This window comes from Uloborus diversus, chromosome 10 (genome assembly GCF_026930045.1).
Source record: "Uloborus diversus isolate 005 chromosome 10, Udiv.v.3.1, whole genome shotgun sequence".
Classification (NCBI taxonomy): Eukaryota; Metazoa; Arthropoda; class Arachnida; order Araneae; family Uloboridae; genus Uloborus; species Uloborus diversus.
Genome location: NC_072740.1, coordinates 91,835,427 through 91,863,236, shown reverse-complemented (window position 1 = coordinate 91,863,236; position 27,810 = coordinate 91,835,427). Strand labels below are relative to the sequence as shown.

The window sequence follows — 27,810 nt, the reverse complement described above, 5'->3', positions numbered from 1 at the left end:
TCTGCACCTACACTATTGGCCAAATATTTCTTTGATTTTGGAAAATAGGTTGATTTAAAAAGTTAAAATTCTTCAACATATGGGCTCTGATTGATTTTGGGTCACATCATATTTTTAAAAACCGTTTAATTAACAAACCACCAAATTAAACTTAGAAAAGATCTTCAGCTTTTAAGCTTTACAAAGAAGCAAACTACTTTTGATAAAATATTTACATAATTTCTTGATTTATTTTATTTATTAATTTAAAATCTGGTTCAAGGAACTTTACTTGCTGCAGTTACATAAGGAATTTAATATGTATTAACTGCAATTTTGATGAAATCTATCAAAAAAGCAATGTTTGACATTTACAATAAAAAAAATACAAATATTTTACGGTCTGATGAATTTTTGTATGAAGAAATCATCTAAAAATTCATAGTGTTGCAAGCTTTTGTGGTTTCAGTACGTGACAAACGCCGTGATTTTAACCGTTCAGTTAAGTCTTCTGTATTGAAATTCTTGTAAGGGAAAAAAAAACTTTTTTCTACATTTATCATTTCTCAAAGTATCAGATTTTTTAATATTTATTAATTTGGGTAGTTTTAAAAGAAAGAAACTATGTACCAAATAAAATCCTTTAAAAAGAATTTTTCCTGGGTATCTGTTAAAAGATATTTACGCAAAGCACTTGATATTTTGCATGCTGATATCCAGTTAATTAAGCGACAGGTGAATCTACTGTCCCAGATATTCTACAGTGCACTTTCAGAAGTAGAAAAGGATGTAGATCATTTTGAAATCCTTTCACGCACAGAAAACCGTCTGGTTATTCTCCAATAGAATAATATTTTCAAATGTTACGATGTTAGGTTTTAATTTTAAACAGTTTAATTTACAGAGAAATGCGTAATTGAATTTCAGTATCGACTTTCAGGTAAGTAAGTTGTTGATTTTACATTAATTTAAGAATGTTTTAATATATGGCATTATGATGTCTATTAAAAGTTTTTTAAACTTAAAAGGCATTTATTTGAAGTACAACCATTCGGAGTACGCTGTAAAAAAATCCGAAACGTTCCAAAAACGTTCGTTGAAAAATAATGGGCAGCTAATGTCTTTAAGTTCTGCCAGTAACATATCTGGTGAAAACCAGGAAAGTTTCTCGCTAAAAGCTAGTAACCTTCCTGTACTCGGAAGTAATCAGTCACGTTACGGATTTTTTTTCGCGGTGTAATTTCGCGCTATATTTTATCTACCTTTAGTTACCCTACGAATATTTCAAATAAAGTTGTTGCATCTATTGGCATAAAACGAAAGAAGATATCCTATACTATTGGGTAGTTATCCAAAATTGAGAAATCATTTTTACTAAAACAAGTTCAAGTGAATATTAACTTGACTAGACGTTAGCTTGCTACTCAGTATAACTTTGAGCTACGTCAGAAATGTGCTGAAAAATTAACTATTTAAAAACATGTTCTTGTTGTTGTTGTTTAACTTTAAAATAGTTAAATATAAAATTTCAAGAAGTAGAAAAGGATGTAGATCGTTTTGAAACCCTTTCACGCACAGAAATTAGTCTGGTTACCAACAGAATAAGATTTTCAATTGTTATGATGTTAGGTTTTAATTTGAAACAGATAAATTCAAATAGAGATACGTAATAGATTTTCAGTACTGATTTTTAGATGAGTAAGTATTTTGATTTTACATTAATTTAAGAATGTTTTTTAATATGTGGCGTTATAATATTCATTTACAGTTTCTTAAACTAAGAAGCAATTATTTAAAGTACAATCATTCGGAGTAGACTGAGAAAATTCCGAAACGTTCCATTAAAAATAATGGGCAACTAGTGCCAATAACTTCTGCTAATAGCATCTCTGTTAAAAAACCAGAACACTTTCCAGCTAAAAGTTACTAACCTTCCTAAAATTAACCTGGAATATTTCTGAAAACGTTAGAAATCTTCCCTAGCGAAGGCCAGTCATTTTTCGGGACGTACTTAAGAACCTTCAGTGACATCTTATAACTACATGCATATATTAGTCGCTTAACACCTTCCTGAATTACTAGGAAAATTCTTGAAACGAATAGCGTCAAAGCTACACCAACTAGAGCCCCTTAAGAAGGACAGGTTGACTTATCCGACATTTTGGTTCCAAGCCTGAATTGGGTTCAACCTCGTTTCTAGTACTTATAAATACGTCGTAATGTTCGCTGGTTGCTATGTCGTAAATTAATTGATCATAAGTTGAGTAAAATGACTCTTAAGGTGAATCTAGAAAGATAATTTAGTTCACAAATTTAACAAAAATGCATCGGGAAATGTTTACTGTAATAAACCGCATTTTCACACCTTATTTGTTTTTAATTTGTACTAATTAAATCGTCTTCATCTACAGAATACAATAATCAAACATCAATCAGGCAACGCATCTAAAGCTAGGACACCAGTTTTCTGCAATGAGGCTTTCGTTCAAATACCAGTTTTTTCGACCGGTAATTTTGGAACCAAAATGTCGGCTAAGTCAGCTCCCCTTATATAGGAACCTTAACACCAACCGGCGGCTACATTTCGCTCTTGATTGGGGTTCACTTAATCTGAAGAGACCGTAGCTAAGCCGAAGGATAATCTCCTAATAAAGTAGTAAAATATATTTTTACACTGGTAGCTAAAAATGTTTTTCCCAGCAGTGTAAATTCGGCATTGGAACTTGTTGTAATTCAATCAGCTTTTTCACAAGAAAAAAAAACATTTTTTTTTTTTTGCAGGAGACTGGTGTAAACCCATGAAATCCCGGAAACTTTACCCGGAAGTAATTAGTGACTTTTTTTTTCACTGTGTAATTCCGTGCCATATTTTCTCTAATTTTAGCTTCCCCACGAGTATTGTAATAGAGTTTTTGCATCAACTGGCATAAAACGAAAGAAAAAATCCTATAGTATTGTGTAGTTATCCCAAGATTGAGAAATTATTTTTATTAAAACAATTTTCAATGAATTATGAACCTGACTTAAAGTTAGCCTGCCACTCAAGGTAACATAAGCTACGTGAGAAATGTGCTGAAAAATTGACTATTTAAAAAAAAATGCAGTGTTGCTTTACTTCATATAAGTCAGGAATATAAAATTTAGAAGAATGTAAAAACTCCCCACTTTAGATTTGTTGCATTGTACAATTGGCTGTGCAGTTTTTCATTTTTCCCCTAAACTAAAGAATAGAAAAATGATTTAATAACTCACCAGCAGAGTGCAACACTGGACGTTCAAGTTTTTATTTATTTATTTATTTATTAAGTTAGAAAGTACTAAAAAATCTGTGGTGTGAAGTTAATCGGAAGGGCCCAAAGTTACCCGGACTGATTACTTTAAATGTATAACAACGCATCAGAATTTTTTTTTTTGTCAGAATAAACATATGAGGAGATTATTAAAAAAAAAACAATCTATTAGGTAAAAGTAACATAACCTTTAAGCAATAAATCAGAAACATTACTCATAATAGCTGCTGATATGGCAGGCACCACCTCTCAGAGTAGCTATAAAGCTTGGTAATCAGTCGTGATCTTAACACTTCTTAACGGCAGCTGGGGGGAGGGGAGAGTGAGAAGAAGAAAGCTGTAACTTCAAAGAGAAAAAAAAGTCAATAGTTAATTTTATGACATTTTTGCTGATTTCTAAAGCCATATCGTACTTTCTTATTTGCTTTTCAACTTCACGTAGCCGTAGAGTCAACAGTTAGATCATCAGTGGAAAATAAATCATGTGTGGTCATGATGAACAGGTGCTTCTAGCCTTGCAAAAAAAAAAAAAAAAGACCAAAAGCTGGAACCGAGGGATAAATTGATAAGTAATTGGCTCCTTTTTTTTTTTTTAAACAAAATAAAACGAATTTTCATGCGTTTTTTCTGAATTTCATATATTGTTGTCTTAGAGCAACAGTAGGATATATTAATGTTATTCATAGGATTAGATGTCTTCCTGTTGCTCTGAAGCATACCATGCGCCAAATCACCAACAACTTGATAATCGCGAAATAAGAAATGAGGCCCATTAGCTGTCCACTATTTTCCAGGAACGTTTTTCGAAATATTTTTTAGTTTTATTAAAACTAAACTCAGCGACGCAACAGTCCGAGGGAGGGGGCCAAGGCCTGCTATGCCCATCTCAGTTTACGAGACCGAGGGCTCTGGAGTGCCATGCAGATGTTCCGGTGTTTAGTTCCCAAGAACACTTGGGAACTCTTGGAGGAGCTTGAGGAAGGATGTCGGTTTCCCCGGTTTTCCTCTTTCTACTGGTCTTACTGGTTTACTACTGGTCTTTCTACTGGTCCTGCTTCAAACGCGTGAACTCCTCGGATGAGTCATCCAAGTGATACCATGGTCTCAGCGGCACTGTGTTTACTGATTGCTACTTTTGAATATTTTGTTCGTTATTAACTCCCAACCCATTTATTCTTTTAAAGATGACAATTTTGTAGGGGAAGCTGCTGTACCCACGGACGGTTGTACGTAAGGGCGTTGGTTGGGAAATTCCTTGTATCGTCAAGAGAGATTCTAATTGGGGTTCAACGTGTAAGTCACAGCCTTCTCCAGTACCCCCAGGAAGTTTCAACGCTATCAAACGAACATTTAAGATTCTATCACATTTTTTCGGTTTTAGTAGGATCTAAGTAAAAAAAAAAAAAACATGAGCAATTTATTATTTTTTTTCGTCCGTCATGGATTGTGTTATTCATTTTTGTTGTAGGTATCATGATTCCTTATATTTTTAAAGTTTTGTTTCTGATTTTTAATGTTGTAAAACTGTGGTCTTGTCGATGCGACTGGCTTGCAAAACCAAAATGGCGTACCTTTGTACCCAAGGACACATAACATGTGTAAACACGGACGGCAATTTTTAGTCTCCTTGGGTCACACCTGTGTTTTCTGGCATTGTGAAGTACCTAAAAATGGTGCCTTGTCATCATCGTCCGAAATTTGCTTTCAACAATGATGATAAATTTGAAGTAAGCCTTCAAGATATAGTGTTGAAGTAAACACCACCTGTTGTAAGATCTACAGACTGTCAATCCGACCTGTTTTCATTTGAAGTCGACTTTTCTAGATTTTTGTTGATTTAATCTAAACTGAGTTTTTCGTAATGGGTTAATTTTGGTTAAAGGTTTCAATTTGCATATAAATTGAAGTTATTAGGTAGGTACATAGAGAGCCAAACTATCATGAAACTAGTTATTATTATTTTTTTTGTTTAAAAACATATTAATTATTCATAGCATCATTAACTCTATTAAGAGCAATAACTTTTCTAAAGAATTCACTGATGTTAAAAAGTAAGGAAATTTAAAAAAAAAAAAGAAAAAAACCTTCGATTAATTTACAAAGTTTAATTTCTGTTGGATATTTTATTTAATGTTATTTTCAATGGATGTTTGAAGTATTTCAATTTAAAAGGGCTTTTGAAAATGTATTGAGTATAATATAGTTCCTCAGACCTATTCATGTATATATATTTTTTTTATGTCCATGGGTACAAAGGCACCTGTCCGCGGGGTGAACGGAGTGTTGTACCCACGTACAAAAAATATGGTTTTTTAAAAAAAAAATTGAAGTTGAAAGCTTTCAGATTTTCTCCTGACAAAAATTGCCAAATTAGTTAAAAGTTATAAAGTAGTAAAGTAGTAAAATATAAAAGTAAGTTAAAATAAAGTTGTAGATTCTGCCAGAAATTTTTACGATCGATTATCCATTCCCAGAGACCAGCAAAAATTGAAACGTAAATTCTGTCCGTGGGTACAGCAGCTTCCCGTATTTATGATAAAAATGACTTGGTGGCTGACAAAATGGGATAATTTCTGTTTAAAATGAAAGCAGATGAGAGAAAGAGAACTTGGTCTACCTGGTAGGAATAACATGCTTACTAGACGAACTTTTTCGCACTAAAGTTCGCACAAAATACTGTATTTAACAACAGACTAGAGATATTTTTCCCAAATACCATTGACAGAGGGAAATCTTCGTCATCAATCATCAATAAAAATTTCTAATTGTTAATATGTTTTAAAATGTAAGACTTAAGTTTGGGACTTCAGTTACCATAAGATCTGTGTTGCTTTTGCAGCAGGTAAGTTCTGGTTGGTCTGTTCAACTTGACGACATGTAATGGGAATCTCATGACACTGGGGCGTTTTTTGTTTGCATTTACTAATTTGCACTAGTACGATCATAGCGGGTACGTACCCATTTTGTCCATACCCTCTTTGCATAAGCACGTGAATTTATTTTATCCATCTTCCAACTTCAAACCGAAGTCCAAAACAGCAAAATCACTTCATAAACAATATTAATAAATGTCACAAAATATACTTAAAAACAACGAAAACACATTCTGCCGTGGGCAGGTAAACGGCAGTATCTAAAGAAATGAGTTTTCGAGATACAGTACCCTTCCGATTATCCTTGGAATAGGGTGGCTCGGTAATCTTGGATAAGTCAATTCGCGGATAATCCAAGCAAGGTAAAAACGATGCCAGTTTGCCAATGCAATAGCTCAAAATTATCAATAACACTCACATTCAATTAAGCAAAAGCTAAAAATTACAGTGTATGTAAAAATGTAGGTAAAAGTTTTAAAAGGATTGCTTATAATTGAAAACGGATTACACACGTACGCGATCAAATCGTGCAACCTGATTACTTGCAATAGATGAAACGAAGTTATACCAAAAACGCACATGGGAGCGGCGGATATTTTTTTCAAGACTGGTAGAGTCACTCGTTTATGCTTAGTTACTCGTTATGTCGAGACGGAGAGAGAGAGTCATTGAAAAGAAGAGAGAAGAATGAAATGGGAGTGTCTAAATAAGATTTTGCACTCGTTCCGCCAGCGAATAATTGAAAATTTACTGTACTTGAAGAAAGGCGTTTTGGATTCAATACTAACAATAGGGAAATGATGAAATTAGACTTTTTTTGGCTCCTTTTTTTCAGCAAAAACTAAATAAACAAGTTTTTACAATAATACCAACGTACAATAGATGGCAAAGATGCAAAAAAAAAAAAAAAAGAAAGAAAGAAAAATTGGTGGTTACTGCACTTTACCTGCCCGCTGCAGCATTATGCTGCATAATATTTTGTTATTTTCTTACATTGGAACGCTGGAAAACGGAAGTTACGGGCGGTAGTTCGTCGAATGGAAAATGTTTCACTTAAAAAAAAAAAAAAAAAAAAAAAAAAATCAGAGACGTCACTCATTATTTCCGTGTAATGTTTTGGGATTATACGGGATTTCATCTACGAGTATCAGCAGCAGCCCATTATTTTTTCGGGAACGTTTCTGGGTCGTTTTTACAGGTTAAGGATCTCTCAGATTCAAACAAGTGTTAAAGGGACGCAAATTCTAAGGCCTACCCACCCTCGACGGAGTACACACTTTCGGAGTACTATCCTTAGGGAAGAAGAGGGCTAGTGTGGACAAATTTTGCATTTTCGGGAAAAAAAAATAGTAAATACTGTTTTTAATGCACCTATTTTTTTTAAACAATAATTTTCACTTTTGCACTTATTATATTAAAACATTTGGTAGAACAGTTATTTCATAATTTTCTTTTTCAAAAAAGTTTGTTTTTGTCCGCACTTGCACCATGACATGGGGCCAGGCGCCAGTGGCGTACTGGGTCGATAATGTGTGCCGGGAAAAAACACTTGACCGGCGCCTTCTCCTATTTTCGTAACCCCCCCCCCCCCCCGATCCGCCAAGCTCAACTAACAAATTAAACTTGACGAACTTCCTATTAGAGGAGTGTATAATCCTCAGCCCTTTATGAGGACTGAAGCTTTTGCGCTCCCTCCAGTTCGTCGAAATGAGAGATTTCTTTTCTTTTTTATCTTCCTTGGGTGATATTAGAAAAAGGGGTGTTCTGGGTATTTGTGGGGGAGGGGGTGTGCTCAACCCGAAGTTTTTCGAAACTGAAGTCCAAAACGCGATTGCGGGAAAATCTTAGATAACGTTAGTGAACGTAGAAGGAATGAGATTTGGGACTCTTCATGGAAATTTTTCGAAATAAGTCTCAAATGCGCAATATAGTAAGCCATCGTAGGTGAAGTTAGGAGGGTTGGGGTTCGGAAAAACTCCTCGGAAGTTTTCCGATATTGCAGTCCTAAAAACGAAAACTCAGACTGTTTTTAAGAATTTTGTAGCAATGCTGAGGTCTGAGGTTCTCCATCGGAGTGTTTTTGAATACTAGGTTCTAAAAACGAAATTAATGATGTGGGGAGGTGAATTGTTCAGATCTTTTCCTCCGGATTTTTTTTTAAATTAAAGCTCTAACGTAACTGTAGACTATCTTTGTTGACTTCAAGGATGAAGATTGGGCATTCTCCTATGAAAATATTTAGAAGTTCGAGTCCTAAAAAAAATAAAAGAATGACTATTTTTTAATAATTTTGGGGAGGGATAGAGTCGGGGACACACTCACTGAAATTATTCAAAATTGAAATCCTAAATATGCTTACGTCTGTCATCTTTGATAACTTCAGGTGAAAACATGGGTTTTGGGGACTTTCCCTGGGAATTTTTTTCAAAATTGAGGTCTTAAATACGAAATTTTAGACGATCTTTAATAAGGGAAAACGGTGCGTTTGAGGGGTTGTCCCCGAAAATTTTTTGATATTGAAGTCTTAAATACGGAATTTCCAGACTTTTGGCTATCTTTGATAAAACCTGAAAATGAAAAAATGGAGATCGGGTTACTCCTCTCCGGTAATTTTTCGAAATCAAAAGTTCGAACATCTAAAAATTAAACTTTAGACGAAGTTCTCTAAATTTGTGAGAGGATTCTCGTGGACGTGGGAGGGGGAAGCTTTCCCACAAAGTTTTTTTTTAAATTGATGACATGAAACGCTGTTTTAGATGTTATTAAATGTGGGACTGTTACTGTTGCTACCTTTTTCAGGGGTCAACGATAGTAAAAAGCCTCCCCCCCCCCTATGAAATTGATGGCCCATTAATTGTTTCAAACGTATTTAAAATTAAGAGAAAGAGAATGTCTTCAGCTTCTGGTTTAAGAGTATGGTCATTACTACATCTAAATATTGACAATATGAACCTAATCATGAGAATAATATTCACTCAAAAATAGGTGTGGGGTGTGAGGGCTTGTCCCCCGGAACTTTTATGATTTTGTAGTTTTCAAAATGCATTTTAAACGATTTTTGGTCATGTTAGGAGGAGAAGAGGAAAGGCGGGGCTCCCTCGTCCATTTTCGGGATTGAAACGTTAAAATTTAAAAAAAAGGGGGTTCTGATGCTCTCCCGGGGAATTTTTTTCGAAGCTTTGGCTCTTGAAACACAATTTTAGACGATTTTGGTTGTATTATGGAAAGGAGATATTCGAGGGTCCACCCCGGAAAATTTTCTAATTTGGGGTTTTAAAAGTGCATTCTAGATTAGCTTTGGTAATGTTACGGGCTGAAGATGTTCGTTGATGCTCCACGACCATATTTCGAAATTGAAACTTTAAAAACGCAATTGTTGATTATATGTGATTTTTTTAGAAAGAGGGGGACAGAAACTCCTCACCAACCATGCGAATGCATGCAAGTGCTTCTCGCGGGACAGGAAGGTGAGTCTCTACTCTCTAGTTTCGCAGGCCGAGTCCCGGCTACAGAGCCGACACTACGCCCCAGTCAAGGGGTTTACCTACGATGAAACCAAACAATTTTCCCCGCCTGGCCGCCGGGTGGTGGGTATAGACCTACCACCGTTGCGGACGGGGGATTAGAAAGAGGGGGTTGAGCTCTCCCCCGAAATTGTATCTGTAAAAACGCAGTTAGACTATCTGCGGTGATGTTATGGGAGGAGAGTTTCGGGGGTCCCCCCTCGGGATTTTTTAAACGTAACACGTATTTTTCGTAAAAACGTAACTGTAGTCTATCTTTGGTAACATTAGAAGGACCGGCAATGTTTTGACATTGAAATCTTAAAAACACGATTGTAGGTTGTCTTTGGTAACGTTAAGAGGACGGGCATTTTTGTCCGAATTGGAAGCTCTAAAAACGCAATTTTAGTTGACTTTCAATGATGTTAGGGAGAGGAGTTCTTTGAAGCTCTACCCTGAAACGTTTTGAAATTCAAATCCTTAAAACAAAATTTAAGACAATCGTTAATTATGTTGGAGCGAGGGAGAGGATTGTTCCCCAAGAAAATTTTCGAGATTAGCTCCTAGACCGCAGCTTTTAGACGATCATTGGAAGTGTTAGCAGGCGACGACGTTTGAAGGCTCTCCTTCGGAAATTTTCCAAAATTGAAATTCCAGAAAAGAATTGTAGATTATCTCTGACGATGATATTAGGCAGTTCGGAGGCTCCTCTCAGAAAGCTTCAGAAGTCTCAAAAAAAATCAGAAATCCAAAGGACGACCACCATTGGTGTATTAGAGGGAAGGGAGGGTCGGGAACCTCTGGAACTTTTAGAAATTCAAGTCCTAAAACCGAAATTTTAGGCGATCTTCAATGATGGAGTGGGGGCATTTCTCGAATGTTTGAGTGGGGGCGCTCTTCTGGAAGCTTTTTAAAATTTAAATCCTAAGTACGTTCGTAATTTTAGGCCATCTTTGATGACGGTAGTGTTGAAAACGCTCCCCCAGTTTTCCTTTTTTACACTCAAACCATTTGAGCGCTTTGGTTTTTCAATGAGGAAATTTTAAATTACCAGCCTGATAATTTTTATTTGTTTGAAATGCAAGCGTTTGCGACCCTAATGAGAAACTTTAAAGATGCGGTAGTGGATTTGTGCTCAGGCATTCTTGGACATTTTTAGACAATGGTAATAATGCATGGTGATGGACCGTCTTAAGAGATGACGGCGCCCAGGGCGAATATTTTCTGGCGCCCCAACCAGGGCCGCGCAAAGCCTGATCGGCGCCGTCGTGAAAATGTCCTTTGAGTGCCTTTACGCTCTGGCGTTCGAGGAAAATATAAATACCTTTAGGAAGATTTTATAGATAAATATAAAATTTAAAAAAAAAAAAGTGTGGCATTCAATTTATACAAAAAAATAATGTGTGAATATTTAATTTTGCAATATGGTGCACGTTTTTACTTCATATCTCGAAGTTATTCCGAGTTCAGCAGCTCCTCTGATATGCTAATAATGCGTTTTGGAAGAAGAAAATATTTTAATATTTAAGTTATATAAAGCCGCTTTGAATATCTGTCTAATTAATCTCTAAGTGATGAACAGTTAATAAAACTTTTATGACTGTCAAAACATGACGACAGGAGCAGTGGCGCAACTAGAAAATAGTTTTAATGGGCACAATTTGAGAAAAAAAAAATCTCTTTTAATAAGAGGGGTGGGTCCGGGGTTCTCCCCGGAAAATATTTGAAACTTTTAGTTCGAAAAACGCAATTTTAGACGGTCTTTGATGGTGTTATTGGAAAAAATGGTACAAGGGGCTCCGCGGGAACTTATAGAAGTTGAAGCCATAAAATGTGATTGTAGGCCATATTTATTGACGTTAGAATGAGGGATAGAACTCGGGGATTCTACCCGATCTTTTTTTTTTTTAATAAATAGAAATCAATTTTCCTTTTCTCCTCTTCAATTTTTCGAAATTGAACTTTCATAAACATCTAAAACAAACACATTGTCCAAAGCTATTTCTTCAATTTAATCAGGATGTCTGGATCTCTCTCTGTCAGGATCTCTGTGAGGCGCATAGCGCCTAGACCGTTCGGCCGATTTTCATGAAATTTGGTAAAAAATTAGTTTGTAGCATGAGGGTGCACCTCGAAGTGATTTTTTGAAAATTCGATTTTGTTTTTTTTTTCTCTTCCAATTTTAAGAACATTTTACCGAGAAAATTATCACCACGTGGACGAATAAATTACGAAATTATCATAACGTGGAACCGTAACAGGGGCAAGCAAATGAATATAGCAAATAGGCGAGAAATTCATCATCCATTATTTATAAATATACAGGCGAACCAAATGACCTTTTAATTTTCTAATACGGGCAAAGCCGTGCGGGTACCACTAGTACACAAACAGCTGAAGAAAAAGGGGGTGGAGGAATTGAGTAGTCAATGTCAAGTCGTTACTTTTCGGAACTAAAAACTTAATCTAAATTATTGTTTACAATATTTGCATATTACGCACAAGTAAATAAAATGTAAATGTGCTTACCGTAGTTTTTAATGTATAATAACCTTAAAATTACCACGAAATTACAACGAACAATAGTTAAAAATCACAAAAAGACATATTCCACGAATTATAATATAGCATATTCACCGCAAGAACCAAAATAGGGAATAGCAAATTTCTTGCGCTACTTCGTATGCTCAACCTTGTGAAATTATAGAAATACCGAAATAGCATTCATGGCTCCACATATGAAGAAAAATGCGAATGTATGAATTAATTAGCATCATGTGTTGTCAGTGTAAAAGATTACTATTTTGAATAGCATATTTAGACGGAAAAAAGCAATAATTTTCCCTCATAGTTAGGCAGCAAGGAGGATTGCTTGTTTTAATGAGCAGTATAATTTCATCGCTACTTTTATAGATATAATGAAAAGTTCAATTTTATTTATTTATTTAGTTTTTGGTTTGGAAACTTTTTCCTCCCATTTGGAACATTTTTCATTTGTAGAGCTTGGCGCCTTTTTGACTCTGGCGCCGTCGTGCGTCGCACGACCTTGCACATAGGGACGGCGCGGCCCTGGCCCCAACCCTCCCAGACTCTAACAGAATAAGGAGCGTATAATGGAAAATTACCTAATATTTTATATTAATTTTTACAAAGTTGAATATGTAGTTTGAAATTTATGTCTGTCATAATAGTAAGAAATTAAATCAATTGTGTTGGTTAAAAAAAAGAATAATATTTAAAGAAAAAAAATGAAATACAATTCAGCAAGCCCTTCATATCTTTGGGCCCGAGGCGATCGACAACCCTCTTATTACTACCAATGCTTAACGGATGACTGTATGATAAAAAAATCCTGCCCAGAAGAAAATTCTGGTAGCACCACCAACTTAAGCCGCTCAATACAATCCTCAAACAAAGCACATTTTAATCACGTACGGTTCCTGAATTCAGAATATGAAGCATATTTTAATATTTCCAGATTTTTTTGGAGGGAAGGGAAGTGCGATGCGAACAAGCTTCGAAAAAAAATTGTTTCAAGAACATTTAAAAAATTTCATTTCGCCCTTCTTTGGCACTCCCCCCCCCCCCCTCGTGCTCGGCGCCCTACACAGTCGCATGCCAAACTCGGATCGGCGCTGTATATATACTATCTTCTATAACACAAGTATTAGACCTGTAATTTCGATTCCCAAACTGTTTAGGGGGGGGGGGGGTAAATCAAGTCTTCATGGGAGCACAGCGCCGGCGCCACGAAATTTTTAATTACTTCACAATAATTAACGAAATATGAAACTGTTGTAATATTCCGCAGAGCTCCTGAATCATGAATAACACTAAAGGACTATGCAATGCTGTTTACCAAATTTGTTCATTTTTTTCCTGTTAGTTATGATTAGTTACATTAATGGCAAATATAGGGAAGGAGCTATATGTGTGTGTGTGTGTGTGTGTAAGGCTGCAGCCGCACTCCCCGCCCGCAAACTATAGTGAAACCGAAGTTTTTGCTTTTCTTTTGCTTCGCTGGAAGCGATATCAAGATGAAATAAAAAAAGTTTCGACCTCAGCCCATCCCCCCTCCCCGGACTAAAACATTTACTTTGCTACTGAGTTATAGAGAGAAGGGCGCCGTAGGAGGGTTAGATGTCCAAAATGTGATGTAGGCGCCTTGATTCTAAAAAATATTGGAACCACGGGAATTACCCAAAAATTTTAATCTAAAGGTTTATTAGTTTCTAATGAATTCAAGTCGGCGCTGAATGTTTACTTATTGTTGTTTTGACGATTCGTGAATTGATAGTTAAAAAAAAAAATCCGACACCATTTTTTTTTTTTTTTTTTGGAGTGAAGGAAGTAGATTTGGATGGGAACGAGAAAAACATTTTACATTAATGTTTTTGAATAAACCAATAAATGGGGGTTACTTTGATTTTAAAAAATCCTATTACGTAGTTTTATGATGTCAAGTCGTCTTATTCTGGCGCCGCAATATCCAGTACAAAGTCCTTAAAAAAAAAAAAAAAGAGTATGGCACCGGCGCACCGGGAATTTTCCCGGTATCCCGGCGGCCCAGTACGCCACTGCCAGGCGCGAATCCACCGGGGGGCGGGGGGTACTCCCCCTCCCAAATATGAAGTGTGCCTAAAATTTTTCAGAACAGAATACAGTACAATTCTTTCCTGGCTCCAGGAAAAGCGAGCAAATGCGGATCCAAAGAGGGGAACTGCGAAAGTCCCCCCCCCCCCTCAAAAATAAACCCTAAGGGTACCTTAGAGTGGTTACATGCAAAAAATAGTTTCTCCAGGATACCAAGACACCCCTCAATATTTTTAGACTTGCGGATAGTAATATACTGGAAGAATTTTAGCTTCCTATTTCAACTGAAAGAGGGTACTCAACCCCCTCCATCAAACTTCAAACGTATGGGGAGGGAGGTTAAAAGAAATACATTGAACTGAAAAAACAATGATAGATTTCAAAACATATATTAATAATATGCAATTACATTGCAATAAAATAATTATTTACAAAAAAAAAACAGCTGGGGAAATTAAAGGTTCTTAAATTTTTGGCATTTTCTATGCTACAGCTAATGTTAAATTAAGGGGGTCATTGAGCAATCTCTTAAAACATATGATAAATCTACATAATTATGGCAAAGAAATATGGCGAAAGCAAAATTTTTACTATTTGAGAAAATTTATTGAAAACGTTAAAAAAACTCAAAATTGACAAAATATCTACTCATTTGGGCAAAAGAAAGAAGTATACCACACACCTCAAAATTTTTATGGGAGTTTAGTATCACCAATGGCAACTTTTCCGCGTAACTCATCATCGAAAATGGAAACATACTATTTTTACTAATTTTGGCTAAAAACGTGAAAAAAAACTTCAACCCAATTTCGGCAGATTAAGAAATTGTGCAAAAAAATTCAAATTTTTTATGTGCACTTTGCTCTACCAATGGCACCTTTTCCGCACTACCCATCATCGAAAAAAAAGGTGTTTTTCGGCCCACCCTACCCTGCATGCCTCTACTTTTTTCTTTTTTTGAGCAATCACATTGCTTATTGTTCTCACTTGACTGTTTTTTGACGTCCTATGATTTTATTTCCCTCATTCTCCTTCTTGGTGTTGCATTTTTAATGTCGAGCAGTGTATTTAACTCAATCGTTTTAAATACTTAAATACGGCCATCATGAAGAATATTTCTCCAAATAGTTTTAATTTAGTTTTTCCTCTTTGTCAATTTTTTCTCTATCGAATGTTCTTTGTTCGTCATTGTTTTAACTCTTAACTTTGAAAATACGGTACTTTTGAGCAATTACTCTTTGAGTTAAGAATTTTCTAAACTAGATGTACTTAAATGAATTCCTTAGCAGATGTTTTTCATTTCAATTTTACGTAGTATGATTAAGAAATCTTAAGGATAGCCCGAAATGTAAGCACAGTTACAACTTTTAGAAATACGGAGTGACTACTTGAACTCAAAAACTAATTTGCCCGAAGCAAATCTCAGTAATAATTCGTTTAAATAAATGTTGAAGCATGAACATGCTGTGACTCTAAATGATTTGCAATGTCCAACGATAATAGAAACGCTATATACCTAATCAACCTTTCAATAAATTTATAAAGCAATTGGTAAAGAATAAAATCCCAAAATTTAATAAATAAAATCATTTGTAAAAGAACTCATCACTTTACAAGAATCACTTTTGTTTTGTAAATGAAACTTAAAATATGAAAAAACGTCGCATAAAATCCTTTGTAATTGAATGCATACTTCTCAAACTTCATCTAATCAGGCAAATAACATAAAATACATTATATTTATCTCCTTATTGTTTTGGCAAGCTGGGAAAAAAACGGAAGATGGGTGGAGCGGCAGTTTCAAGATCCAGCTCGGAAAAAAAGTAGATCCGTCACAAAGTACAGTCGAAGAAAAAAATTGAGAAAAAACAAAAAGCGAAACTCTCGTTCGTATTCGAAGACTATTGACACTAGAGATCCGCGTAAGGTAATTTTTTTCCCAGAAAAAATGCACTCTACATAATTAAGTTACTATACTTGTTGTTAAGGATCAGTGCACCAGCTTTGAAACTCTTCATATGAAATATTTCACGGCATATTTGTGATAAGCATCCATCATTTAACTTTGTATACCAGATTTTGTTAGATTTGATTCAGCCGTTACTGAGAAAAAAAACATTGCGTAATGTTAGAAAAATGTTTGATACTTTTGCTATTAGACCTAAGTCACCTTGGGAAGGGCAATTTTTATTATTATTATTGTTATTATTATTATTATTATTTCACTATATGAACCAAACAAACAATGAAATTTCATATCTTGTATCCAAAATGAAATTTATATTTTTTTTATGAATTATTAAATTTAATATTCGAAAAAAAATATGATCTGGAACCATATTATATTTTAATTGAAAAACAATCTAGAAGAGGTTTTATAAGGGTATCCAAGCTTTGAGTGCAAAATATTCAAAAGTGTTCTTTTCCCGAAATTACAGCGCTAATAATACAGTTTTAGACCCTTTTAGATTTGATTATGTGGGAAAAAGAGATTCAGTGCCCCCCCCCCCGGCACTTTTCGAAATTGAAATCTTAAACACGTGATTGTAGGCAGAGCCGAATATAGCTCAACGCTACCCATAGGGTATCTTAATATCTCAGCTTACAAGAAAAGTCAAATGCTGAAATTTCAAATTAAAATGTTGAACAATAAAAAAATATGGACATTTAAAGAAATTAATTTTTCACTCCGCATGCGCAAAAGATAGCAATTTAAAACTTCCATAATCTAAAACTCAACTAGATTCCTCAGCTCATGATATAATTCCTGGTGAATATCTTAAATTTTAGAAAGTTATCGGACATCTAATGAGCCGAATTTCAATAATTTTTGGATAGGCGATGAATTGTGAGGGGTCGTCGCAAGTTTGCAACATTTGCTTGCATTCGTTCAGTGTGATTCATGTTAAAAAACAAATTATTTGCGCACGATCCCTCAAGATTCGTCGCCTAAGAGTTATTCAGATTCGGCTCATTAGATCTCTGGATAGCTTTCAGAATATTTTGAGATATCAAACTGGAATTTTATCATTAGTTGAAAAATCAAGTTGGGTTTTGGATTATGTAAGTTATAAATTTCTATCTTTTGCGCATGTGCAGTGAAAAATTGGATTTCTTTAAATGTCTATATTTTATTCAATTTTCAGCATTTTAATTTCAAACATTTGACATTTCTTGTATGCTGTCAATTTTTCTGAAAGTTTGGTTCACTTTTTTGGAAAACTTTGCTTGTTATGAGCCAAAAACTTTTAAAAATAATTCGTAGTTTTGAAAGAAGTAATTATATTTTCGTAAATATCAGTAAAATACTTTTTCGAAAGTGCGTAAAATAATTGTACATAGTAAGCTAACTAATTTGTGAAATTTACAGCTTATTCTCAGCTGATGAATAATGATTTAAAAAAAATTTTTTTTTAGTTTCTTCAATTTAGTACTGATTACCGAAACTCAAGGGTGATGTAACTTTTACTGGAAAATGATACCTGGAGCATACCTTTTATGTGACAAAAGTTACAAAGCAATTGGTCTCTTATTTCTTGAGAAAACTTTAAAAATGTGAATTTTTTAAAATGTCCCGATACTCTTGGTCATATGGTGCAGTATATAAATTTTGCTGTTACAATTAAACGTGATCTCTTATTAATCATGACTACGCATATCATTTACGTAATTACCTCCATAGATTTAACATTTAATACACATCATGTGTCTGATAGCATAGCCTGAAACGTCCATTATGAGAAAAAGAGTAAACCAAAAGTTACTATATTTTCAAACAAATCCTACAATTTTGCTTCAAGTTTCAGCAAATTGAAATTCTAAACTGAAAAGGAAAACTTAGAAAGCTATGAAGAAAAGTACAGGGTGTCCTGAAAAAGACTGATTTCTTTTCAAACATTTATAACAGAAAAACAGTTAATGATAAAAAAACAAATTCGTGGGGAAAATTCATGTGGTGGGCTCTAAATTTTTTCTCTCGAAGTTCCAAATTTTAGTTCAGAAATGTTTCAATAGATGGCGCTGCATATAGTAAGCCGATAAGTCAAAAAAGAAGAATTGAAATTCACCGATTTTCCCTCCGATTGCGACATGGGATTACAGCCGATGATCGTTTGAAAATATTGTTTTTATTTTTATTTTTTTTTCCATTATTTTCAAAAAAAATATGCTGTAATTTTCTATATATGTTTTTTATTTACGGGCATACTATCTGCAGCGCCATCTATTGGAAAAATTCTCAACTAAAATTTGGAACTGGGGGGGGGGAATTTACGGCCCACCACATGAATTTTCTGCAAGTATTATTTTTTTATCATTTACCGTTTTCCTGTTATAATTTTTTAAAAACAGTCAGTTTTTTTCAGGACACCCTTTATATAGTACACATAATATTTAATTGAGAATTTTTTATACTCCATAAATTTTTTCTAACCCTTTTTGAGCACGGTATTACAGATTCTTAAAAATGTTTTGAAAACTAACGCTTTTAGCGCAAGTATATGAGTAACTTAAATCTTTCGATACATCAAAAGACAGCCACTTTTCTCTCTCCGGACGCATGCAAATCATATGTTTTGTTCCCCGTAGCTTTTCTTTTCTTCTGAAATCGCGACAATACAATCGCGATTCCTTTCAAGACAACTAGATAAGTATTCCATATTAGTTTCCACTCTTAAAAAAAATTGTTCGAAATATTTATGGTAATATAGATATGAAGTTTACTGGTAGGTACATTGTTAATTCCGTTAATAAAGGATTTTTTCCTCACAAAGATTACTTCAGCTTTGTTTGCCAAAAATTGAGGGGACAGGTAAAAGAGGGGAGAAGTTTGTAAGCAAAAACATGGGGAATGTCCCCCCCCCCCTCTCATCTTTTTAGACATAGTTCCGCCAGTTTAATTTAAGAAAAAATATCTTTCGAAGTCTTAAAAAATTGAAATAGTAATAAGTAAACATATGGAATAAAAATAACCAATAGTATTTTTTCTGCAAAATTTTAAAATAAAATTCAACCGTTGAATTGTATTTAGAGATATTCAAGAATCTGCATTATAATTAACCTAACTGAAAGACGCCAAAATTTACGTTCCAATTATTTCTTTAACGGGAACAATGTATTTAGTGCATTGTATGTACAAACCCACGACATACTTCAGCTTCATAAAAAAGGTATATACAAATAAATTTAACAGCTTCATATGGGAATTCGATACATTTACTTTTTTTTTTTTTTTTTTTTTTTGTAAACATATCAGGAAAATCTCTACTAAGAGGAGAAAAATACCTATTACTGTCAATAGTCTCACTAGTAAGTGTTGGAATGTAAAAAAGGGAACGTAAGTCAAAACATTGTCAAAAGATTCAGGAGGAAAGATGTTAAACATAAAACAAAGCAAAAAAAAAACCAAGTAATCGCCTAGAAGTAATTTATCAGTCCATGCAAGCAGTGATATATTTGCCATGCCGCAATTGTAAGGGGTCCCAAGGACCATACGGGCCTAGAAAAGGGTTTAGAAATATACATAATAAATGCTTTACATAAGACAAAGGGGCCCTTAAGGACATTGCGACTGGACCCCAATACAGCAAATCTGCTACTGGTTATATGTACTTTTTTTTTTTTTTGTTATCATGGTCATAAATGATATTTCAAACAATTAAGAATATCAGAGTGGAAATTAAAAATTTCATTGAGCAAAAATCAAATCACTCAAATGGTTTTGAAAATGGAAAATTAGAGAGGTTTTTAACAACATTTTGATCATAACATTAATTAAATAAAAGCAGGTGGGGGGGGGTAGTCAAGAATGGGAAAGAGAGAAATATCCTTAAACCTTATTTCTTTTTTTTACGCCACCAAAGCAGTGTTGCCAGATTGGGGGAAATTTCCCCATTTTGGGGGAAATCTGGTGCTCTCTGGGGAAATTTTGAGGAAATGGGTTTTGAGGGGAATTCTTTGGGGAAAAATTTTTTCCTTGGGGAAAACCTGGGGGAAAAAAAACCTCGGTAAAAAAGATTTTTTTTTTTTTCGTATTTAAATTCGCGTCAAGAAGTAGTGGGAACATTGTTTGTATCAAACAGCGTTGGATGTGGAATATTGTGCTATGGAATTCGCATTAATGTTCTGCGTGAGTAACTAGTTGATACATGAAATAGGTTAGAATAAGTGTGATGAAGAGTGTTCTTGATTAAATATATACAAAAAGCTACTATCATAGTTTAAATGTACATACAGAAGCAGAGTAGTAAATGCGAGTAGAAAAAAAAAATATTTGGTTATTTCTTATCTCTCAGTCAGGCGCTTGTATTTATGACTAGTGTGGCACTCGCACGGCTTTGCTCGTAGTAGAAAATTAAAAGGTCTTTTGGTCCCCCTGTATATTTACAAATAATGCATGATGAATTTCTCACCAATTGGCTTGCCCACGTTACGGTTCCACGTTATGATAACTTGGTAATTTACTCGTCCATCTTATGATAATTTTGCTCAGGAAAATGCTCTTAAAATTGGAATAGAAAAAGAATAAAATCAAATTTTCCAAAAATCACTTAAAGATGCACACCCCCATGCTTCAAACTAATTCTTTGCCAAATTTCATGAAAATCAGCCGAACGGTCTTGGCGCTATATGCGCGTTCGAGATCCTGACAGACAGAAAGAGATCCGGACACAGAGATATCCAGACAGAGAGACTTTCAGCTTTATTATTAGTAAAGATAAAGAAAGATTAAGATAAAGAAGACAAAAAAAAGTGAAAATGTGGTGAAAAAAAAGTTGGGGAATTTTATAAGAAAATTTGACTATTTGGGGAAAAATAATTTTTTAAGAGACAAAAATATTAGAGGAAGTCGATTAATTTTATAAAAATATTAGTGGAAAAATAATTTTTGCATTTGGGGAATTTTGGTAGAAAACATCGCTTTTTGGGGAAAAGTTGGAAGGGAATTGGGGAAATCTGGATTTGACCATCTGTCAACACTGCACCAAAGCTAACCTAGATGCGAGTGTTTGAAACTTTGATTTTGAAAAAATTGTGGAAAAGATTTTCACGAACCCGATCCATCCCCTAACGCCTATCGTCATGAAAGATGGCATGCAATTACGTATTTAAGACTTTTTAAAATTCCTTGGCTAAAAGTCCAGGATTTTCCAGGCCTTTCTTGAAATTCTTAAGATGTCCTTGTAATTGTACACTGTAAAAACGATTCAGAAACGTTCCTGGAAAATAATGGGCAGCTGATGTGCCTAATTTCTGCCAGTAACAGAACTTGCAAAAACCAGGAACGTTTTCTGCTAAAATTCAGTAACCTTCCTGAAATTATCCCGAAAGCTTCCTAAAAAATTCAGAAATCTTCCCGTTAGAAGCCAGTCGTGTCTCTGAAACTTTAGAGCAAACTTAGGAATGTATAACATAACAGCTCGACACTTTCCTGATTTAACAAGGTACTTCCAACAGCATTATTGGAAAAATGGCCAAAGCTAGGCCAGAATTGCGAGCAAATGACGAGAATTTAACACCCGCCTGCAATTCTTGCAAAGCAAAGTAGTCCACACTTATTCGCTCCCTTTGGAAGCGTAATTAGCACGAGCGGGCCGTAATTGAACTGAAGTCGATCCACTTTATAAATACGTTCAGTTAATCTTTAAACTGGGAGCTAAAAATATTTTTGACAACAGTGAAAAGTCTGCATTCGTGCGACTTGTAGCAATTCAGAAAACTTTTTGACACGGATACTTGATTTTTCCAGGAAGTGGGTAAAAACCATTAAAATCCCGAAACGTAACTCGGAAATACTCAGTAACGTTTCGCAATTTTTTACAGTGTAACGTCCTAACCGCCAATCAGAATTTGAGTTACAACTGAGCATTTCATAAGATGCTAGAAATTAGTTCTAGCAAGTTAGCTAGCAATAGTTCCAGCAATCGGATTAAAAATACTCTTTTATATAGGGTATTTATATAGGGTGATTATAAAACTTATAATCACTCTATATAAGTTCTTTTTTTAAATTAAAGATATCTGTTGCTGTTGTCTTGTGACAGCTAGGCTGGCAATTTGGTGTCGCTGCTTCACTTTTCCAACGATATCGTAATTTGGTATGAAGTCCGATCTCCATGGGGATCCGTTTACAGGGTAGTCAACCTCTCACAACACATTTACACAGACAGAGGACAAGAAAGAGAAAGTACGTTCATGCTCAAGCTGGGATTCGAACCCGGGACCTCCCCATCGCAGTATGTGTCCTCGGACCACTAAACAAATTGGTCGGCATTAAAGACATCTTTAAAAAAAAAATAGCTGATTAATGTAAACAACAAAATCCAACATTATTGCTGGAAAAAAAAGTTTGCTAAACTGCAATAGTTAGGTTTACCGAATAGTACTCAAAATAAGGATTTTTCAAGGGTAAGAAAAACTAACTTTTTTCTGACCCCCCCCCCCCCCTCCACAGTTATTTCAACTATTTGTCGGCTTAAAAATCAGTGTATCGGACTCCTTAGTATCCGAAAATCTGTTAAAAATGTGAAAAGTAAAATAAAATATATATAAAAGTTGTAGAAATGTCGCACGTTGCTTACGAGCCGCACCACGTGATAAAAAAAAAATAAAAAATAAAAAATTCGGAACGTCACTGATTATTTCCGTGGAACGTTTCGCGATTTGACGTGTTTTCATTTATTTCCCCTTAAAATCAAGTATTTTTGCAAAAACCGTTTCCTGAACTGGAAGAAACTGAAATTGCTATCATTCTTACGGAGTAAAGTATTTGTATACATTCTGGTTTTATTTGACTCCTTGGAACACAACTCTGCACTGAAGGTCATTTTTAAAAGTTTGTGTTACGAAAGGATGTAAATTATTTTCCAAAAGTGTTGGCAACCTTAATTTGCATTAGGTTTTTCTCTTTCGTTCATTCCTTCTTGCAACAAGATCGCGTCAGCAGAATATGCAAATTGCCGGTAGCATTTAAGTTCCCGGCACTTTGCCTCATTTTCTTCCCTTTCAATTTCAACCCAAGTCGGACTTGGTTGTTTTCTTTCGGCAGCTCAGTTGAGTCTGTCCGTTTTTGCCGATAGCTTCGGCTTACTACTCTTGCCATGACTATCATAGCTCAATATGTTTAACATGTCATTGTATATATCATAGCCATAATAAACAAGTTACTTTTTAAATTTGGCTCTTCTTGGTGTTGCACAAGATAAATATGTTTTTTCAAGAAGTATCAAACGTCCTGGTTGAGCTTCCACTTAAAGTTAATAAGCTGAGCACTTTTAAAAGCTCACAGTTTAACAAATCGGTTATGGGCCGTTTGCCCAACCTGGCGAGATGGTATTCGTAAATTCTTAAAAAATTTTTCAACATCGAACGTGATACAGAAGTCTATCAGACGGCGGGGCAGATAAATTTTTTTTGCTCAACATGGAAATCTCGAAATTAAATAGGGAAAATTATTCCACATGGCTAAACGATATGAAAGCCTTGTTAATGAGGAAAAATTGCTGGAGATTAGTTACCGAAGTTGAAAAAGAGCCAGGTAAAGACTCACCGGAAACTTCAGACTTTTGTAAACGCAGAGACAAAGCATATAGTTTAATCTATTTGCACATATCTGATGAATACAAGAATTTGATAAATCAGATTGAAGATCCTTCTGAAGCATGGAAGAAATTAGAGCTACATTTCCGACCAGACTCTCGTGCACGAATTATTGATTTAACAGACCAGTTTTTCAATTGTCACATTGAGTTAGGTGAAGAGGTTGATATCTATGCAAGTCGACTTAAAACTCTTATCGAACAGTTAGAGGATTTGGGAAAACCTATCCCGTCATATTATCAGTCTTTCCAGTTGATTCGTTACTTGCCTGCTGAATTTGGGCAGATTGTACAGTCAATTTATAGATGGAAAGAAGATGAATTTACGTTTGATAAAATTTTGACTGAATTACTTGCTGAAGAATCTCGTTTAAAATTAGTGCAAAAGGACTCTGAGTCATCGGCTATAGCTTTTCAAACTTCCATTAAAGCGGGACAGAAAAATAAAATAAAATGTAGTTTTTGCGGGAAATGCGGCCATACGAAAGCGAAATGCTTCAAAAGAAAGAAGCAAGAATCGAATTTTGTTTGCAGTGTCAACTCCACAGAAGAAGTATCCAATGACTGGTACGTGGACTGTGCGTCGACCCATCATTGTTGCAATAACCTAAAACTTTTTGTGCATTACACTCCAAATAATGCATCCAGCCTTACAAGAGCAATTAAAGGGCCAAGCTGTCCGGTTGAAGGAACTGGTAGAATTGTGCTACTCTTGAACCCTAAAGGTAATAAAGACAAATTAGTTTTAAATAATGTTCTTTATTCTCCAAACTTACGGAGAAATCTTTTGTCTGGTTCACAATTAGAAAAAAAATGGTTATTCATTTGAATGTAAAAATGGAGTATTAAATGTAAAATCTAAAGATCAAAGTAGAATTATTATGTCTGCAAAATGTAAAGACGGGCTTTATTCTTTCTTGCCCAAATACCCTAAAAGCGTAAATGTAAAAACTAAAAATAAAATCTATAAACGTAAAAATTTAAAGGAATTTAACAATTTTAAAGAACGCGAAACTGATGATTTATCGGCGAAGCCGAAAAATCAGATTCTTCTTTCTGAAAATGATGTAAAAGTAGAGTCTAAGTCCGGAAATTCTAATTCTTGTCAGAACTACAACAACTCCGGTGATTTAAATTCTAAATCTAATAGTGTTTTTTCAAGTAGAAAATTTGACAACAATTTAAATGTATGGCATAAACGTTTTTGTCACATTAATTTTAAATATATTGTTAATACTAGTAAAAATAATGCTGTAAATGGTTTAGGTGATTTTAAGAAAACTGAATTAAATTGTGAATCCTATAAAATAGCTAAATCTAGACGTGTCTCTTTCAAGCCGTTGAATAAGATCAGATCAGAAAAACTCCTACAACTAGTACATATGGATCTTTGTGGAAAACTTCCACATGTCGCAATTGGGGGATTTAAATATTTTCTGTCTATAACTGATGATTATTCTCGTAAAGTCACTGTTTTAAAGAGTCAGGCACTAGAATGTTTTAAAAAGTATCAAAAAAGGGCTGAAAGGTTTTTGAATACGAAAATTGTAAATGTCCGAACTGATAATGGACTAGAATTCTGCAGTGCCGAATTTGAGACCTATTTAGATGAAGAGGGTATAAGACCAGAACGTACAAATACGTATACTCCAATGCAAAACGGGGTAAGCGAGAGATTCAATTACACAGCTCTAGACGCTGTAAAGGCAATTTTACATTCCAGTAAATTAGGAAATCAGTTCTGGGCTGAGGCGTTACTATGTTTCACGTATGTGTGGAATCGTGTTTGCCATGAAGGTCAAACTTTAACACCTTTAGAACTTTATTCTGGGCGAAAACCTTTGGTCAGGCATTTGAAAATTTTCGGTAATCCTGTTTTTCTTGGAACTCCCAAAAATTTAAGAAGGAAACTAGATATGCGGGCCAAAAAGGGTATTTTCGTCGGGTATGCTTTAAAAACAAAGGGATATAGAATTTGGCTTCCTACAGAACGGAAAATTGTGGAATCGATTAATGTTAGATTTCAAGCAGAATCTGAGTGCAGTGGAGCCTCACTGGACCCAACTAAGTTTCTGGATTCGTCAGATTCCGACAATGATTCTGATCGGGAAAGTTTAAGTGAGGGGGAAAATGATGTTGTACCAGTGTCCGTATTGGAACACGATGAATAAAGTACTAGTCAAACCCTAATTCCAGATAAAATTGTTTGGATTCGGAAAGCTGTTCCCCGTCCTGACAAATCACTAACTGATATCTATTATTCAATTGATGGTGCAAACGCAAGACTGCGGTCTTATAATGATGTTGAAGCGTTTTGCAGATCTCACAAAATAGAATATTTGAAAGAAAATTTTGATTTCAGTTGGAAAAACAAATTTTCAGGGAAAGTAAATTTCACCGACATGAGTAATTCAGAAACATGACTAGACGTTCGTATACCAAAATCTTTCAATGATGCTTTAAAAACACCAGAGGCAGACCAATGGTACAATTCAACGTCAGATGAAATTCATACCATGCGAACCCGGAACGTTTGGAGTCTTGTGCCTAAACCGGCTGATTCCAAAGTAATTGGCAACCGTTGGGTTTTTACTGTGAAAAGAAACGATAAAAATGAAATTGTTCGTTTCAGAAGTTGCCTGGTAATTCAAGGTCATAGACAATTAAAAGGTATTCACTATGACCAGGTATTTAGTCCAGTCATTGAATTCTCATTGGTACAATTTTTTTCTATCTTTGTGTGTAAACTGAATTGGATTCATCATCAATTTGATATAAAATGTGCTTACTTATATGCTCCTCTAAAGGAAAACATATACATGTCACAACCCCAAGGATTTCAAGATCCTGAGAAAATTGATTATGTTTGTAAATTAAATCGTGCAATTTATGGACTTCATCAATCGGGTCGTGAATGGTTTTTGGAAATACATAATGTTCTTATTGGTTTAAATTTTAAGAAATTATCACGGGCAAATTGTGTTTATATTTTTGAATCAAGTGTAATTTTAATACTTTATGTTGATGATATAGTAGTATTTTGTAAAAATAACAAATGTCTGAATAATGTTATTATTAGTCTGAAATCTAAATTTGACATCAAAGTACTCGGAAAAACGCAAAAACTTTTAGGCGTTGAATTTGAGGAAATAGACAATGCATTATTTATTCATCAACAAAGCTATATCAATAAAGTATGCAAAACATATCAAAAATACAATTTTCCAATTGTTTCTTTGCCGATTGGTGTAGGAACTGTACTTTCTAAAGATCAATGTCCGAATTCTAAAGAAGAAACTGAAATGATGTCTAAATTGCCTTACCGTAACATTTTTAGGGTGCATTTCCTTCATTGCAAGTAGAACGCGACCAGATTTAAGTTACGCTGTGAACATATTATCTCAATTTCAATCTAACCCAGGTTTGAGTCACTGGAATATTCTACTGAAACTTCTTGGCTATTTAAATTACACAAAATCTCTGAAATTATGTTTGTCTAACGTTTCAAATTTAAAAGTCGAATGTTATAGTGATGCAAGTTTTGCAGCAAGTCGCAATGATAGAATCTCGATCGGCGGAATGATTTTATTCATTGATCAATCGCCTATCATTTGGAAAACTTTTAAACAGAAATGTGTTAGCTTATCAACAATGGAATCAGAATATGTGTCACTTACTGAAGCTGCAAAGGAATTAGTTTGGATTGTTCGCATAATAAATGAACTTGTAAAGTTTGAATTTATTCAGATCAAACCACAGTTTAATTTACTTTGCGACAATCAAGCAGCAATTAATTTTTCAAATTCGCCAATAGAAAACAGTAGAACAAAACATATAGACATCAGACTTCGTTTTTTAAGAAATTTAGTATTAGAAAATTTGTTTGATTTAAATTATGTGAATACAAAACAAAATTTCGCGGATATTTTTACAAAACCTTTGAACAAAATTAAATTAAACTTTTTCATAAGAAATT

The 27,810-nt window shown here is 34.6% G+C and overlaps 1 protein-coding gene across 1 annotated transcript in view; it reads left to right on the top strand.

Moving 5' to 3' along the window:
• Window positions 1-790: 790 nt before the first annotated feature.
• The window catches only part of LOC129231306 (arylsulfatase B-like), a 96,818-nt gene continuing 69,798 nt past the window's right edge, over window positions 791-27,810 (top strand). Inside the window, exon 1 of the mRNA XM_054865594.1 lies at window positions 791-919. The gene's annotated coding sequence lies outside the window, so the exon portion shown is untranslated. The remainder of the gene's footprint in view (window positions 920-27,810) is intronic.